The following is a 14,360-nucleotide window of genomic DNA, read 5'->3' on the forward strand; positions in this document are numbered from 1 at the left end:
GTTGTAGAGGAGCCGGTCTGCTAGTCTTCAGGTCAATTTCAGCAAGAGTTGGTCTATATGTAGTTATAGTTTTGATGTGTTCATGAGGGAGGTGAGCTCAAAGTCCTCCTACTTCACCATGTCCTGCCAAGTGGCATGGCCTTCATTTTGAAAGCTCACTCTTCCGATGACTTAGCCACATCCTTTTACACTGTTCCAGACCATTGCTCCCTTTTTTAGTCCCTCACTCACTTGCGTCTTCAAGCCAGCTTACTCCTGTGGTGCTTTTCTCTGGGTTTATAACTGTGCACCAGTTCTTCTTCTTTCTGCTGCCCCTGAAAGTGATTATTTTCCAGAAGTCTGTTCTTGAATCTCTTTTAACATCTATATGTCAGTGAAATCATTCTAAGGCAGGCATTCTCAAAATGTGTTCCCCAGACCAGCAGCATAAGCATTTGCCTTGTTAGAATGGTAATTTGCCTGACCCGATGGTCTACTGCATCAGAATCCTTAGAGGTGAGGCCCAGCAATCTGTGGTTTAACAAGCCCTCCAGGTAATTCTGATGCATGTTAAAGATTGAGACCCACTGCCCTAAAGTATAGGGCACAGACTATCTGCATCAAAATCCTTGGGGTGCTAGTGGAATATACGGATTTCTTTGTCCCATCCTAAGCCCACTGAATCAGAATCTCTGAGGTCAGAACCACCAACTCCAAGATATTCTTATTCCCACTAAAGTCTGAAAATCTGTACTCTATACTGTCTCTCTCAGAGATCTACTAATAAGGCTTCAATTATAATTTCTGCACAAATAGTACCTCAACATATACTGCTAGGCTTTATTTTCAATTTCCTATCAGACATGTCCACAAATAACTTTTGCTACCACCTCGAAGTTATATATTCTAATACTATGCTCATTACTCCTCTTTTCCCTCCCTCAAATGGCTTCTGACTTTATTTCTGCTCCCAATCATTCTGGCCTGAATCTCATTAACCAGGAGATATATTTGTCAAATATAACTCCCTTGATCACAAATCTAACTGTGATTTCTGCTTAATAACAGAAACAGGTATTTTATTTTCTAAAATATCTTTTTCTTTTCATGAATACTGCTATTACTCTATTTCCTAGCTAGAAATTACATCACATTGTCTTTCAAGAATATTTTCTGCGACGAGAGTAAATATAATGCTAAGATTTTGAGTCACTTGGACCCAATTGGATTTGGGTACAAACTAAGAATTGTTGAATCCAGGACTGAAACTCAGGTCTCAGCTTTCAAATCTCAGTTTCTTTGTAGTAATTGATGCGCTGCAAAATGTTTAATTTCTGGATAACTGTTCTTCATTCATTATTTGATGTAGAACAGAGTCTGTTATATAACCAATCAGTTATCCATGGGATTTAGTAAGTGCAATAGCAACTAGATCTCAGAATATTCTTCCACAAGAAATGTTAGCATATATTATTAGTGGCCAGAGCATCCTTAAATTTGAATATAGTACTGCATGGTGATTAAAGGGAAAAACAGAGTAAATTTCTCCATTGACAAATAGTTTTTGGGTTGGGGGAGAAAAAAACCTCATAAAAATATAAGAAAATTAATTCACAAGGAGTGTTTTGCAGCATTCATGATGTCTCTGTAGTATTACCACAAAAGCACTTCATATTTTTGAGCAGCTTTTCTTTAGTTATATCTCTTACTATTGTTATAATAATTACATTCTGGGTTTGTTAGAGTCACAAATGTCAGAGTTGAAGAGTACCTTGGAGGTCATCTATTTCCTACTCCACTTTGTATTGATGAAGGAAATTTAGGATAAGGAAGGTAATAGGATTTGCCCAAAGTTATGCCACTAACTAAGTGGCAGAGCTGAGATTATAAAAACCCAAGTCTCTTGATGGTCTGCTTTCTTTGATCTTCCTTTGTGAGCAGTCAGGAAGTATGACAAACGGAAGATAGAGAGGAAGAAGTCAGCAGGAAAAGCTGTGAGGCAGAACGAAGGACTGGATAATCAGAGCAAAGAAAAAAGGAAATGGTGTCACTGATGTCATCAACTATAAGAATAGAGATTGAGGAGGGCAACACCTAAATCTTTAACAGCTCTGCATTCAATTTCACAAAGTAAATAGATAAGACAACAAACCCAAGTCACACGCCTTTTTTAAACTGAGAAGCTTTATGTGCAATATCTGAACTTCACCCTAAAAAACCCCGTTTCCTCACAGCATGTGATTGTGCATATTTGACAGCCAGTGATGACTGCCACCAACCCTCACCTCTGTGCCGTAACCAACATACCAAAATTAGAACAACAATTTGGCCTTCCACAGACAGCCTCAAAGGAGCTATTACAGGTAGTCCAGGAAATAATGTATTTCATGGAATGATTATAATTATAGTGTTCCTTATAAATAATATGTACTTTTTAAAGTCCACAACTATGCCTAGAGTAACAGAGTATAATTGCTAGATATTTTGCTTTCCCTGTGTGTACACAGATTTTGTTTTGCAATGTTCTTCAGATTCCCAAATTAGATCCCAAAGGTAACTGTCTTTATCTTTCTCTCTCTGCTTTTTATCACCTCCTTCAGTACAGAGACATACCCTGTATGTCCCATACAGAGACCCATTGCTCTCTAACCCTCTCCAGACTGTAAATAGCAAATAGGGTTCAGGTTTTCAGCATTTGTACATTTAATGCCACACACACCCTCCCCCACAACAAACCTATTGCCAAAGCTCCAGAAAATCAAAATCTTTTAAGACATTGTGTGGGTTCTACACTAACAGAACTGGACATCTTTCTGAAGGCAAGTGTCTGCTGTGATACTGCTATTAGTCCTCTGCTATATGTGCTGCATGATGGTAGACCTAGGGACCAGCATTAAACTCACCATTTGTCTTTCCACACTTCATGACTGACTGCCTAGGAAGTAATAATTTTTATTCCATTACTGTGAGGGAACGTTGTGAGGAAAAATTCAGAGGCAGGAAATTTGAAGGACTATTCACTTTCTCTACTGATCTATACCTACAATTCACCTTCAATTTCACTACTGAAGTTGGTGGCCTAAAATACAGATCTAATCAACTATGTCACTTCCATGTTCACAAATTTAGTAATTTGCCACTACCTACAGCATAAAGTTCCACCTCCTTACATCATTTTAGGTCCTCCTAACCTACCATAGGTCTTTGTCTTACAAAATCCCTACCAGCTTTCTAATATATGCACCCAAGCCTGTGTGTGCATCCAAGTCTGGGGGCTCCAAAGGGGGAATATGCAGACTTCAGACTTGTGGGCAAGATGTCCACACACATACAGGCCAGGTACCTCATAGTACGGGATGGTGCCAAGACTAGAAAAGAATAAATAAATCTATTTTTTTTTAGCTTGAAGGATTTATTTTAAATATTTAGGCACATAATATATGAGCTTCTTGCCTTGGGCCCCCAAAATGTTAAAGACAGGATTGAACTGAATTGGGAGTTTTGCAAAAATAGTAAGCTCCTTGCTTCTGCAAGTGTTCAAGCACAGATTAGGCAACCACTGGGCTGGGATTGTTTTCTTTCTTCTTCTTTCTTAAAACTTTTAAAACTATTACATCATGGGGACCTAAAAGGCCAGGTTTGAATTTAGAACTCTCACCCTCCTTTGTGGTCCATGAGAATACAGCAGCAGCAGGCCTGGCCCCTGGCGATGGCTTCCCCTCATTCTCTTGCCCCCTTTGGTGCCAATCCACACTATATATATGTGTTCAATATTGAGAATTTCACATAAACATAAAAAATACTTGTAATTCCATCATCCATAAAGATATATGTTGACAAATATTTACTGAAATTTCTTTCTTATAGTGCAAAAAGGGAAATAATGAAATATCTATCAATGGAGAGAGATAAATGAAGTATGTTACAGCCATTCAATGGAATATTGTTAAAAATTTAAATATATGTTTGATATAAAAATAGAAATTATATTATATAATTTAAAAGTTGGCTAGATGTAATATGCATACTATGATTCCATGTTTATAAAATGTATATTTAGCATTAAAAATAGTCACGTTTATTGTGTGTACAATGTGTTCTCATGGTTGTGTTATAATATAGTGATAAGGGCACAGGTTTGGGGATTTATCCAACTTCTTTTGTTCCTCCACTTAACCAGCTCCATAACTTTGCAGGACTCTCCAAGCCCCAGTTAATTCATCTGTAAGATGAGAATAATCATATTTACCTCATGGAATTTTCTGAATAATTTAAGATATTCTATATGTAAAGTGCCTAGCACAGCACCTCTCTCTCACTCCCCCACCCACACACACACACATATTCACAATACTTAGGAAAAGACTGACCAAAAGGTCTAACAAATAGTGTTGGTTAAATGGGATTAAACAAATCCTATTTAACAAATAGAGCAGTGGAATTTTGGGCTTATTTTTAGCTTGTTTGTTTATTTTTGTTTAACTACATTTTATGATAAACTATTTTAAATATTTACAAAAGATATGTCTTTAAAATAAAACAAAAATCATTATACAAAGAGACTATTCTCATTATTTAGATGTGAAGTCTTGAATGTTTGAACTAGGGCTGTGGCAATGAGAGTGAAACTTAAGGATAAAAAGTGAAAGACACATTACTTAGAAGTGAGTGTAAACAGAAGGAAAAAGGATGATTCCAAGAATACTGGAAAATTAAGTGGGGAAAGTGAAGATTGACTTGAGAGCAGTGAAAATACTAGCTTTGGTTATGAATATTTTGCTAGATGGGATGACAGAGAACCAAGGGGAAGTGAATAAGACATGATTTGGCTGAGCATTAGAGATGGTGTCACACTGCAGATAAAGACTCACGAATTTACATACGTATACAGTTTTATATATTTATATGTTATATATATTTTAATATATTACATACAGTATATATATAAAGAATTATAGTAGAGAACCAAGAGGAAAGCAAACCTGAGTCATGAAACCAACTTTTGAGGCTGAACCCAATATATTTTATTTAATTTACGTTTTTCCTGTGCAATATATCTTTGTCCTTATTTATTTTATACAAAGTAGTTTGTATCTCTTAATCCCCTACACAATCTTGCCCATCCCCCTTTCCTCTCCCCACTGGTAACCACTAGTTTGTTCTCTATGTCATTTGAGTCTGTTTCAGTTTTATTATATTTGTTCATTTGTCTTATTTTATAGATTCCAAGTATAAATTATAACATAGAGTGTCTTTCTCTGTCTGAATTATTTCACTAAGCATAATAACCTCTATACACATTCACATTGTTGCAAGTAGCAGAATTTCATTTTTATGGCTGAGTAATATTCCATTGTGTGAGTGTGTGTATGTGTGTACACCACATCTTCTTTTTGATTACTGTAATTTGTTGTACGGTCTAAAGACAGGGAGTGTGATATTAATACACCCAGTTTTGTTCCTTTTTCTCAAGAATGCTTTGGCTATTTAGGGTCTTTTGTGGTTCCCTATAAATTTTAGGAATATTTGTTCTAAACCTGTGAAAAATGTCATTGGTATTTTGATAACGATAGCATTAAATCTGTAGATTGCTTTTGGTAAGATACACATTTTAACAATATTAATTCTTCCAATCCATGAACACAAATCTCGTTTCATTTATTTGTATCACCTTCGATTTCCTTCATCAATGTTTCACAGTTTTTAGAGTATTAGTCTTTCACCTCCTTGGTTAAGTTTATTCCTAAGTATTTTATTCCTTTTGATATAATTTTAAATGGGATTGTTTTCTTGCTTTCTCTTTCTGATAGTTTGTTATTAGTATATAGAAATACAACAGATTTCTGTATATTAATCTATATCCTACAACTTCATTGAATTCATTTATTAGTTTGAATAGTTTTTTGGTGGAGACTTTAGGGATTTCCATACATAGTATCATGTCATCTGCAAATAGTGACAGTTTTACTTCTTCCTTCCCCATTGGATGCCTTTTATATATTTTTTCTTGTCTGGTTGCTGTGACTAGTACTTTCAATACTATGTTAAATAAAAGTGGTGAGAGTGAGCATTCTTGTCTTGTTCCTGATTTTAGAGAAAGGCTTTCAGCTTTCCACCGTTGAGTATGATGTTAGCTGTGGGTTTGTCACAAATGGCCTTTCCTATATTGAAATATATCCCTCATACTAACTTTGATGAGAGTTTTCACCATGAATCAATGTTGAATTTTGTCAAATGCTTTTTCTACATCTGTTGAGATGATCATGTGATTTTTATCCTTCCTTTTGTTAGTGTGATGATTGATTTCTGAATGTTGAACCATCCTTGCATCCTGGAATAAATCCCACTTGATCATGGTGTATAATCCTTTTTATATATTGTTGAATTTGGTTTGTTAATATCTTGTTGAGAATTTTTGCATTTATATTCATCAGAGATATTGGCCTATAATTTCCTTTTTTGGAGTGTCTGTGTCTGGTTTTGGTATCAGGGTAATGGTGACCTCATAGAATGAATTTGGGTGTTCCCTCCTCTATAATTTTTTGGAATATTTTGAAAAGGATAGGTATTAACTTTCTTTAAATGTTTGGTAGAATTCCCCTTTGAAGATGTCCAGTCCTGAACTTTTATTTGCTGAGAGTTTTTTTTTTTAATTGAAAATTCAATTTCACTACTAGTAATTGGTCTGTTTAGATTGCCTGTTTCTTCCTGATTCAGTCTTGGAAAGCTGTATGCTCCTAGAAATTTGTCAATTTCTTATAGGTTGTCCAATTTGTTGGCATATAACTGTTCATAATATTCTCATGATTTTTTGTATCTCTGTGATATCTGTTGCTATTTTTCCTCTTTCTTTTCTTATTTTGCTCATTTGCATCCTCTTTTTTCTTGATGAACCTGGCAAAAGGTTTATCAATTTTGTTTATCTTTTCAAAAAACCTGCTCTTGGTTTCATTGATCTTTTCTATATTTTTTTTGTCTATATTTATTTCCACTCTATTATTTCCTTCCTTCTGCTGACTTTGGGCTTTTTTTGTTCTTTTTCTAATTCCTTTAGACGGAAGGTTAGGTTGTTTATTTGAGATTTTTCTTGTTTCTTGAGGTAGGCCTGTATCATGATAAAATTCTCTCTTAGAACTACTTTTGCAGCATCTCATAGCTTTTAGAAGGTTCTGTTTTTATTTTCATTTCTTGCTAGGTATTTTCTGATTTCCTCTTTGATTTCTTTTCAATCCATTGATTTTTTAGTAACATGTTTTTAGTCTCCAATGTGTTGGTGTTTTTTCCATTTTTGTTTGTCATTGATTTTTAGTTTCATACCATTTGGTTGGAAGAGATGCTTGATATAATTTCTATTGTCTTAAATTTGTCGAGACTTGCTTTTTGGCCTAGGATGTGATCTACTCTGGAGAATGTTTCACGTGCACTTGAAAAAAATGTGTATTCTGCTGTTTTGGGATGGAAAGTCCTGTAGATATCTATTAAGTCCAACTACTCTAATGTGTCACTTAAGACCACTGTTTCCTTATTGATTTTTCTGTCTTAGGGGTTTGTCCATTGATTTAAGTGAGGAGTTAAAGTCCCCTACTATTATTGTACTACTGTCAATTTATCCCTTTATGTCTGTTAATATTTGCCTTATATATTTAGGTGCTGCTGTATTAGGTACATATATGTTAATGAGTGTTTTATCCCTTTCTTGTATTGATCCCTTTATTATTATATAATGTCCTTCTTTGTCTTTTGTTATAGACTTTGTTTTAAAGTCTGTTTTGTCTGTGAATATTGCTATCCCCACTTTCTTGCCATTTCCATTTGCATGAAATCTCTCCTCACTTTCAGTGTGTGCGTGTGTTTTTAGCTCTGAAGTGAGTCTCTTGTATGCAGTGTATAGATAGGTCTTTTTCTTTTTTTAATTCAACCACTCTATGTCTTTTGATGGAGCATTTAGTCCATTGACATTTAAAGTGATTATTGATAGGTATTGCTATTTTGTTACTTATTTTCTGGTTGTTTTTGTAGTTCTTCTCTGTTCTTTTCTTCTTCTTTTAGTTTCTTCCCTTGCACGTTGATGATTTTCTTTAGTAGTATGCTTCGGTTCCTTTCTCTCTGGTTTTTGAGTATCTATTGCAGGTTTTTAATTTGTAGTTACCATGAGGTTCATATATGTTGACCTATATCTACTTTTTTTAAACTGGTAGTCATTTAAGTTCAAACATCTAAAAGATTTACATTTTTTACTCCTCTCTCCCACATTTTGTGCTTTTGATGGCATATTTTGCATCTTCATATTTATCCCTTTACTGATTATTGTTGTTATAGTTGTTTTGCAATTTATTGCCTTTTAATCTTCATACCAGCCTGTTCAAGTTGTTGATCCTCAGCCTTTACTATATATTTGCTTTTACTAGTGGAATTTTTTCTTTCCTATAGATATTTAGTTCTTGTTGTAACCTTCTTTTTCCACTTAGAAAAGACCCTTTAACATGTCTTTTAGGGTAGGCTTAGTATTGATGAACTCCTTTAGTTTTTTGCTTCTTTGAGAGGTTTTTTATCTCTCCTTAAATTCTAAATAATAATCTTGTTGTGTAGAGTATCCTGGTTGCAGGTTTTTCCTTTAAGCACTTTGAATATATCATGTCATTCCCTTTTGGCCTACAAAGGTCCTGCTGAAAAATCAGCTGATAACTTTTTGGGGGTTCCCTTGTATATGAGTATTTATTTTTCTCTTGCTGCTTTTAGAATTCTCTATTTTTAACTTTTGTCATTTTAATTATGACATGTCTGGTTGTGGGTTCATTTGGGTTCATCTTTTGGGGGACCCTCTCTGCTACCTATGGCTGGATATCTGTTTCCTTTTCCAAGTTTGAGATGTTTTTAGCCATAATTTCATCAAATACATTTTCAACACTTTTCTCTCTCTTTTCTCCTTCTGGGACCCCTATAATGCAAATGTTGGTATACTTGATGCTGTCTCAGTGGTCCCTTAAATGGTTATTTTGTTTGTTTGTTTGTTTTTCTTTTTGCTGTTCTGATTTGGTGTTTCCCATTATTCTATTTTCCAGGTCACTTATGCATTCTTCTGTATTACTTTGTCTGTCATTAATTCCTTTTATTGTGTTTTTATTTCAATTTTGTATTCTTCAGTTCTGTTTATTTTTTATATTTTCTAGTTCCTAATTAAAATTCTCACTGTGTTCACATATTCTTTTCCCTAATTCACGTAGCATTTTTATCATTAATGCTTTGAACTCTTTATCTGGTAAATTTTTATTTCTGTTTCACTAGTTGCTTTTTCAAGGATTTTCTCTTCTTTTTTTAATTGAAACATATTTCTCTGTCTTCTCATTTTGCTTAACTTTCTCTTTCTCTGTAAAATTTGGTGAAACAATTATATACTGTGGTCTTAAAGAGATGTCCTTGTGCAGGAGTGTCCCTATACAGTTTATGTGTGCCTAGTGGCTTTGGTGGGAGAGGTGGATCTGACATGAGCATGAGTCACATCTTTCCCCACAGGTTTCTGACAGCTATCACCTTGGTAGGAGTTGGGGCTGGAAATGGAGTGGCTAGATCAGAGTCAGGTGTGAGCCGGGGCTTCTCTTCTCCTCAGTAACCAGTACCATCCTACTGGGGGCAGAGGCAGGTCCAAGTTGCTGGAACAGAAGCCCTGAGGGTCAGGTCTGAGCTGGTTCCATTCCCTTTAAATCTGTGCTCTCCCCCTTTCAGCACTAGCCCCCTTGCTCTACAGGGGAGCAGTGCTAGAGCAAGCGGGGCTGGCACAGGAGCTTGGCATGGGACTGGACATGGGCTCTGGTGGCCCCAGCTGCAGTCAGATTCCTGGACTGCTTCTGATGCATTGCCTCCATAAGCATCAGTAATGGCTCCCCCTGCCCTGAGACTGAGCCCAAATTTATGGGAGGAAGAGAAATCAGTGATTGATGAAGACAGAGTAGTTAAGAGTAGTGATTCACAAATCGGTAACCCAGAGGTAGAAAATCATTCTGTGCTCAAATAATGGAGCGTGTTAAAAAATTTAACACTTTGATGTGCAAAATATGTAGATTTTTTCCCAATATTATTATTTTTTATAATCTTACACTCAACTAAGTAGCTTGGGAGGAGCAGGGATGGAAAAAACATTAACTTGCCATTAACAGTATGTATCTGAGTCTCTTTAGATAAATGTTCTTTCAGGCTCTTATTTCCTCCCCCATCCCTTCTCAACTTGGCATCCAGGTATAGTTTAGGCATAAAAGTGGGGTTTACATGAAGTCTGAGGCAATTATACACACCTCTTCCCAACTCTGTATTTGGTGATATCATGTTGGTACCTTAAAATCAGGCCTGGTATATTTATACCACAGAAGCTGTCACATGCTCTAAGTCCACATCACTTTTTACCTACCTAGTGGCAGTGAAAAACAGGAGGTTCTCTTATTGTCTTCTGGTTTCTCTAACTTTCCTCAAAGATGTCTCTTGTATTCTCAGTCACTGGTCAGCCTCCTAGTAGCCACTGAAGATGTCTACAGCTGGTCGACACAAGACCTGGCCTCTTGGCTTTAGTCAGGACCCAGGGGTCTTCACTTGCTGATTCAACCTCACCTTACTCTAATTAGTAAAGATAACTCTGAAAACCCCCACTGTGTCCTTGATCAGACCTCTTGCTGACAAGTCTCCTCCCTTGACCTCTGAGATGGTCCATCTTTTACAGTGGTTTGCCTCACTCATCTTCAGCAGTAGGCCTACTGGCTCTCTACTCAGCTATCTTCCTCTTCTCGCATAGGTCTTGTAAAAATTCCTGGGACATTTCTATGCCATTTGGGAACTAAATGGGAAAGTTGTTAATCTGGACTCAATGGCTACAGGAAAGCACCACACCGCTATTTTTACTCTAATGCCAACCCTCCAGTTGATACAGTTGGTTAGTGATGTTCTCCTATAGTTCTTACCCAGAAATGATGTACAAGACCCTCTGCTTTGACTTTTCCTCATGGCAGATTTACCTAGCAATCTTCTGCCACAAGATCTTAGTCTAAAAGTGAAACCATCGTACACATGTGTTCCTCTTCCCTTTGACTCTCTTCTTCCCACATTCCTACATTCAGAGGACTCAGGCTTTCTTCCCTGAGACAAGGATTACCTTATACCATCTCTTTAGAGTTCTCTACCTGTGGCATATAGGAATCTCAACTTTCAACAAAGCCTGCTGCCTGTGATTACTGCCTTCCTAGGAGCCCAAAGCATATTTTATTTGACAGTCAGAATTGAATAATGCCTTTATCATTCTAGTTCAACCCACCTTTTCTCTGAAACCCCAAAACTCATTGCTTCAAAAGGTGGGGACCTTGGAGCAGCAATATTTACAGGTATGGATAAACATCTGTAAGTAATTTTTTAATATTGTTCCATTACATAAGTTTTGGAAATGAGCTATTAAACAAAGATAAATAGAGTTCTTTAACATACAAAAATTTTAAGATGGTTAATATGCCAGTGTGCATTGTTTATTTCCAAGACAATGACATAGTATGCAGCATCTCCCAAATCTATTTGATTAAGGAAACTTTTTTAAAGATCACCTTATGGAATTAATTTTCTATGGAACAAATTTTTAGAGACACTGAGTTACTCAGGAGAACTAAAATAACATAGTATCCAGAGAGAGAAGACAGGAGAATTTTCTAGAGGCAAAGAATCACTTATTCATGGTGGTCTCCTTTTGTCTCCTCCTTTTTCTCAGAAACCAAAATTATTTCTCTTAGAGAAGGGAAACTGACATCAATTAAGCAGATCCTCCAAACATATATATGTGCTACTTATTACAATCTTAAGGACTTGTAGTAGCTTCATTATTGGTTTTTTCTGCCATGAAGACTTAACAATTTAGTAAGTTATCCCTTAGAGCATTAACAGTAACTTCACAGATTGAATATGTTAATGGAGCTTTGAAAGTGCTTAGTTTAATCCTGTTGAGCAATTTATGTAATGAGAAAATCTGAAAGAAGGCAGCTCTATAAAGGATTAGACTAAACTCTCAATTATCTGCTTTATGGATTACTTTCCTGGAGCCAGGATCACTGTTTTGCATTCATCTTCTCTGACTTTCTCACTTGCTTATTCTTACTGGTATCTACAACCTCTAGGCACTACAAGAGGAAGTGTTAGGTGCTATTATGGCAGACTTTTGTTTTAGTAACTGGAACTATTTTATTCTCCTGCTGGCATTCAAATTAGTGTACACATCCCCACAAAGTGGTCAAACACGGCAAGCCCAGGGCAGCATAGATTTACTGGTTGGGTAGTGTGGTTGTCATGTTTCCAAAGCCAAATTTAGAGTTGAGCTTTTACTGAAATCTCAACTTTGCTATTGCACTGGGTCTCCCCTTTACTCCAAGGAGAAGCATCCAAGCCATAGCGTCTATTTTCTCTAACCTCAGCTCTGCTGTGTGTCTCAGATTGACACATGGTATAGCTGCCTGTCACCCACTCTGTCCCCAGAGGGTTACCATGGAGAGATTATGCTGGCTATAGGCCCAAGTTCACAAAAAAGGGACATTTTGGACAGGATTACACAGTTTTCCAGGGACAAAGGGAAACCATTTTAGCATGCAAGGCATTCCTTGCACAAAAATACTAATTTTTTTTTGAAAACTGTCTTCTGCTACTCTATCACTAGGCATTCAAAAACATCAAGAGCATCAACAATCATGTAATTCTGGTGTGTCCACCTGTAAAACACTGACCTTCACTGGTAGTTCAGCCACGTGATTTTTACATAGATTACACAAGTGTGACATAATATACATTATATATAACATTAAAAATGTGTAAATATATGCATGACTATGCAAATGTTACAGAGATATACGTGTTTAAATGCTTGCCTAGTTCTTTAGAGTGTACAAATCTCTAACTCAATGACATAATATTGCATAAAAAGAAGGAAGCTTGTCAATCCAGAATACACAGAGGACCCTGAAAATAGGGGTTAGCAAACTCAAAATGCAACCTAGGCAACCTATTCTGTCATGTATGTACTACTATTTTTCCAAAAATATGGGTAATATCATTATGAAAAGAAATTATTAATTTATTTAAAAGCACTGCTGATATCATAGTAGTTTTGTGTTCATTATGTATTTGTTCAATCAAGATACTAAAAGTGCAACTATTTTGTGGAGAATCCATAAAATATTTTTACATGAGAAGAAGCAGTTTTACAAAATGATGAAATTAAAGTTGATCTCAATTTTCTTCTTTTCATTTGCTTTCATTTTCTCATTTTTCTAAAATGAATATGTCTCTTGTTATAGGGAAACAACTTTACTCAAAAAATATGAAAACCAATACGATAGCTGTCAGGACTTAGGTAATGAAGCACATTAGGTGCAAAGATTATTTGGTTTGGAGGTGTTCCGAGCCTAGAAAACAGATCACCAAAATGTGGGGAGTAGGTAAAGCTTGAGAGGAATTTTTAAGGGAGAGGAAAATTTAGCAACTGGAGAAATGAAAAAAGAGTAGTCTTCAATAGATGAAACAGTGGCAGAGAGGTGGGGTTTTGCCTGGGGACCAAAGGATTTTGGAAATTGCAGCACACATATTTTCCTGTAGGAAGATAAAGACACACGAGTTGGGAATGGCCAGTCACAGCTGAGCCGTGAATGCATAGCCTTTAGGGAAAGAAGGGCTACTAGAAACGCTTTTATCCAGACAGTGACATATATATAAATTAGAAGGTCAATGAGATAATAAAGAACAAGAAAAAGAGAGAGCAGCTCCAGCCAGGCTGCTTGTTCTCATATGTGATAATTGAGGCAGACAATAACCCACGTGACTTAACTGCTTTCAGGAAGTACTCAGGAAATTCCCAGTCACCTTTGGGTTAAATTATAGAGCCTCTCCTTCTGCTTTAAGACCTTCACTGACTTGCCCCTCACAGTCTCCAATACCCTCAGATCTCCAGGGTGCCTCTCTCTATTCACCTCAGGTACTAAATTAATCACTCCTGGCCATCCTCCAGGACCCTCCCCTTTCTGGAAGGCCACCTTCTGCATTTTCACCCATCTGGAGCTGTACAATTCCAAGAGCTCTCTGAAGAATGGGACAAGAAGTCTGGAGAGAGCAGAAGCCAGGAAGGTGTTGCAAGCAGGTGGTCCAGCCTGGAAAACAGATCAGAAGAGGGCCAGATTACTGTGTCTCAGACAATCAAATTTGAGCAGACACTCGAAAGAGAGCCAACTTTTCATTAGTGGTGGAGGTGGAGGTGGGGCGTGGGGAGGCGAGGCAATTGCCACTAAGCCGCCAAAGAACAAATTTAACTGTGATTTCATATCACCTTCTTTTTTATCTTTATTCTTTTATTCATTCATGCATTCAGAGTACAT

The sequence above is a fragment of the Balaenoptera acutorostrata genome, chromosome 9 (assembly GCF_949987535.1).
Source record: "Balaenoptera acutorostrata chromosome 9, mBalAcu1.1, whole genome shotgun sequence".
Taxonomy (NCBI): domain Eukaryota; kingdom Metazoa; phylum Chordata; class Mammalia; order Artiodactyla; family Balaenopteridae; genus Balaenoptera; species Balaenoptera acutorostrata.